The sequence below is a fragment of the Pleuronectes platessa genome, unplaced genomic scaffold (assembly GCF_947347685.1).
Source record: "Pleuronectes platessa unplaced genomic scaffold, fPlePla1.1 scaffold_41, whole genome shotgun sequence".
Lineage (NCBI taxonomy): Eukaryota > Metazoa > Chordata > Actinopteri > Pleuronectiformes > Pleuronectidae > Pleuronectes > Pleuronectes platessa.
The window spans coordinates 494909-500218 of NW_026519166.1; positions in this window are offsets into that span (position 1 = coordinate 494909).

Below are 5310 nucleotides of genomic sequence, written 5' to 3' on the forward strand. Positions count from 1 at the left end.
TAAAAAAACTGTGCTTGCACATCCTGTGGGGCGCAAATTATGTGGGGCGCACATCCACCAGCGCACATCCTGCTGTGCACATAAATCAAAATAATATTAAAACATTTTTACAACAATTTTTTTTTAAATCAAATTAATAAAAAAACTGTGCTTGCACATCCTGTGGGGCGCAAAATCTGTGGGGCGCACATCCTGCGGCGCACATCCTGCTGCGCACATAAATAAAAATAATATTAAAAACAAATTACAATTTTTTTTTTTAAATCAAATTAATAAAAAAACTGTCCTTGCACATCCTGTGGGGCGCAAATTCTGTGGGGCGCACATCCTGCTGCGCACATAAATAAAAATAATATTAAAAACAAATTACAATTTTTTTTTAAAATCAAATTAATAAAAAAACTGTCCTTGCACATCCTGTGGGGCGCAAATTCTGTGGCGCGCACATCCTGCTGCGCACATAAATAAAAATAATATTAAAACATTTTTACAAAAAAAATATTTACATCAAATTAATAAAAAAACTGTCCTTGCACATCCTGTGGGGCGCAAATTCTGTAGGGCGCACATCCTGCGGCGCACATCCTGCTGCGCACATAAATCAAAATAATATTAAAACATTTTTACAAAAAAATTTTTTTAAATCAAATTAATAAAAAAACTGTGCTTGCACATCCTGTGGGGCGCAAATTCTGTGGGGCGCACATCCTGCGGCGCACATCCTGCTGCGCACATAAATAAAAATAATATTAAAACATTTTTACAAAAAAAATATTTACATCAAATTAATAAAAAAACTGTGCTTGCACATCCTGTGGGGCGCAAATTCTGTGGGGCGCACATCCTGCGGCGCACATCCTGCGGCGCACATCCTGCTGCGCACATGAATAAAAATAATATTAAAACATTTTTACAAAAAAATATATTTAAATCAAATTAATAAAAAAACTGTGCTTGCACATCCTGTGGGGCGCAAATTCTGTGGGGCGCACATCCTGCGGCGCACATCCTGCTGCGAACATAAATAAAAATAATATTAAAAACATATTACAATTTTTTTTTTTAAATCAAATTAATAAAAAAACTGTCCTTGCACATCCTGTGGGGCGCAAATTCTGTGGGGCGCACATCCTGCGGCGCACATCCTGCTGCGCACATAAATAAAAATAATATTAAAAACAAATTACAATTTTTTTTTTTAAATCAAATTAATAAAAAAACTGTGCTTGCACATCCTGTGGGGCGCAAATTCTGTGGGGCGCACATCCTGCGGCGCACATCCTGCTGTGCACATGAATAAAAATAATATTAAAACATTTTTACAAAAAAATATATTAAAATCAAAGTAATAAAAAAACTGTGCTTGCACATTCTGTGGGGCGCAAATTCTGTGGGGCGCACATCCAGCTGCGCACATGAATAAAAATAATATTAAAAACAATTTACAATTTTTTTTTTTTTAAATCAAATTAATAAAAAAACTGTGCTTGCACATCCTGTGGGGCGCAAATTCTGTGGGGCGCACATCCTGCTGCGCACATAAATAAAAATGATATTAAAACATTTTTACAAAAAAAATATTTACATCAAATTAATAAAAAAACTGTCCTTGCACATCCTGTGGGGCGCAAATTCTGTGGGGCGCACATCCTGCGGCGCAAATTCTGCTGCGCACATGAATAAAAATAATATTAAAACATTTTTACAGAAAAAAATATTTAAATCATATTAATAAAAAAACTGTGCTTGCACATCCTGTGGGGCGCAAATTCTGTGGGGCGCACATCCTGCGGTGCACATCCTCCTGCGCACATGAATAAAAATAATATTAAAACATTTTTACAAAAAAATATATTTAAATCAAGTTAATAAAAAAACTGTGCTTGCACATCCTGTGGGGCGCAAAGTCTGTGGGGCGCACATCCTGCTGCGCACATAAATAAAAATAATATTAAAACATTTTTACAAACATTTTTTTTTAAATGAAATTAATAAAAAAACTGTCCTTGCACATCCTGTGGGGCGCAAATTCTGTGGGGCGCACATCCTGCGGCGCACATCCTGCTGCACACATAAATAAAAATAATATTAAAAACAAATTACAATTTTTTTTTTTAAATCAAATTAATAAAAAAACTGTCCTTGCACATCCTGTGGGGCGCAAATTCTGTGGGGGGCACATCCTGCGGCGCACATCCTGCTGCGCACATAAATAAAAATAATATTAAAAACAAATTACAATTTTTTTTTTAAATCAAATTAATAAAAAAACTGTGCTTGCACATCCTGTGGGGCGCAAATTCTGTGGGGCGCACATCCTGCGGCGCACATCCTGCTGCGCACATAAATAAAAATAATATTAAAAACAATTTACAATTATTTTTTTTTAAATCAAATTAATAAAAAAACTGTGCTTGTACATCCTGTGGGGCGCAAATTCTGTGGGGCGCACATCATACGGCGCACATCCTGCTGCGCACATTAATAAAAAAAATATTAAAACATTTTTACAAAAAAAATATTTAAATCAAATTAATAAAAAAACTGTCCTTGCACATCCTGTGGGGCGCAAATTCTGTGGGGCGCACATCCTGCGGCGCAAATCCTGCTGCGCACATGAATAAAAATAATATTAAAACATTTTTACAAAAAAAAATATTTAAACCAAATTAATACAAAAACTGTGCTTGCACATCCTGTGGGGCGCAAATTCTGTGGGGCGCACATCCTGTGGCGCACATCCTGCTGCGCACATAAATAAAAATAATATTAAAAACAAATTACAATTTTTTTTTTAAATCAAATTAATAAAAAAACTGTGCTTGCACGTCCTGTGGGGCGCAAATTATGTGGGGCGCAAATTCTGTGGGGCGCACATCCTGCGGCGCAAATCCTGCTGCGCACATGAATAAAAATAATATTAAAACATTTTTACAAAAAAAAATATTTAAATCAAATTAATAAAAAAACTGTCCTTGCACATCCTGTGGGGCGCAAATTCTGTGGGGCGCACATCCTGCGGCGCACATCCTGCTGCGCACATAAATAAAAATAATATTAAAAACAAATTACAATTTTTTTTTTTTAAATCAAATTAATAAAAAAACTGTGCTTGCACATCCTGTGGGGCGCAAATTCTGTGGGGCGCACATCCTGCGGGGCACATCCTGCTGCGCACATAAATAAAAATAATATTAAAACATTTTTACAAAAAAAAATATTTAAATCAAATTAATAAAAAAACTGTGCTTGCACATCCTGTGGGGCGCAAATTCTGTGGGGCGCACATCCTGCGGCGCACATCCTGCTGCGCACATAAATAAAAATGATATTAAAAACAATTTACAATTTTTTTTTTTTTAAATCAAATTAATAAAAAAACTGTGCTTGCACATCCTGTGGGGCGCACATCCTGCGGGGCACATCCTGCTGCGCACATAAATAAAAATAATATTAAAACATTTTTACAAAAAAAAATATTTAAATATAACTAATAAAAAACCTTGCTTGCACATCCTGTGGGGCGCAAATTATGTGGGGCGCAAATTCTGTGGGGCACACATCCTGCGGCGCACATCCTGCTGCGCACATAAATAAAAATAATATTAAAACATTTTTACAAATAAAATATTTAAATCAAATTAATAAAAAAAACTGTCCTTGCACATCCTGTGGGGCGCAAATTCTGTGGGGCGCACATCCTGCGGCGCACATCCTGCTGCGCACATAAAAAAAAATGAAATAAAACATTTTTACAAAAAAAAATATTTAAATCAAATTAATAAAAAAACTGTGCTTGCACATCCTGTGGGGCGCAAATTCTGTGGGGCGCACATGAATAAAAATAATATTAAAACATTTTTACAAAAAAAAATATTTAAACCAAATTAATACAAAAACTGTGCTTGCACATCCTGTGGGGCGCAAATTCTGTGGGGCGCACATCCTGTGGCGCACATCCTGCTGCGCACATAAATAAAAATAATATTAAAAACAAATTACAATTTTTTTTTTAAATCAAATTAATAAAAAAACTGTCCTTGCACATCCTGTGGGGCGCAAATTATGTGGGGCGCACATCCTGCGGCGCACATCCTGCTGCGCACATAAATAAAAATAATATTAAAACATTTTTACAAAAAAAATATTTAAATCAAATTAATAAAAAAACTGTCCTTGCACATCCTGTGGGGCGCAAAATCTGGTGGCCGCACATCCTGCGGCGCAAATCCTGCTGCGCACATAAATAAAAATAATATTAAAACATTTTTACAAAAAAAAATATTTAAATCAAATTAATAAAAAAACTGTGCTTGCACATCATGTGGGGCGCACATCCTGCGGCGCACATCCTGCTGCGCACATAAATAAAAATAATATTAAAAACAAACTACAATTTATTTTTTTTAAATCAAATTAATAAAAAAACTGTCCTTGCACATCCTGTGGGGCGCACATCCTGCGGCGCACATCCTGCTGCGCACATAAATAAAAATAATATTAAAAACAAATTACAATTTTTTTTTAAAAATCAAATTAATAAAAAAACTGTCCTTGCACATCCTGTGGGGCGCAAATTCTGTGGGGCGCACATCCTGCTGCGCACATAAATAAAAATAATATTAAAACATTTTTACAAAAAAAATATTTACATAAAATTAATAAAAAAACTGTCCTTGCACATCCTGTGGGGCGCAAATTCTGTGGGGCGCACATCCTGCGGCGCAAATCCTGCTGCGCACATGAATAAAAATAATATTAAAACATTTTTACAAAAAAAAATATTTAAATCAAATTAATAAAAAAACTGTGCTTGCACATCCTGTGGGGCGCAAATTCTGTGGGGCGCACATCCTTCGGCGCACATCCTGCTGCGCACATAAATCAAAATAATATTAAAACATTTTTACAGAAAAAATTTTTTAAATCAAATTAATAAAAAAACTGTGCTTGCACATCCTGTGGGGCGCAAATTCTGTGGGGCGCACATCCTGCGGCGCACATCCTGCTGCGCACATAAATAAAAATAATATTAAAAACAAACTACAAAAAATTTTTTTTAAATCAAATTAATAAAAAAACTGTGCTTGCACATCCTGTGGGGCGCAAATTATGTGGGGCGCACATCCACCAGCGCACATCCTGCTGTGCACATAAATCAAAATAATATTAAAACATTTTTACAACAATTTTTTTTTAAATCAAATTAATAAAAAAACTGTGCTTGCACATCCTGTGGGGCGCAAAATCTGTGGGGCGCACATCCTGCGGCGCACATCCTGCTGCGCACATAAATAAAAATAATATTAA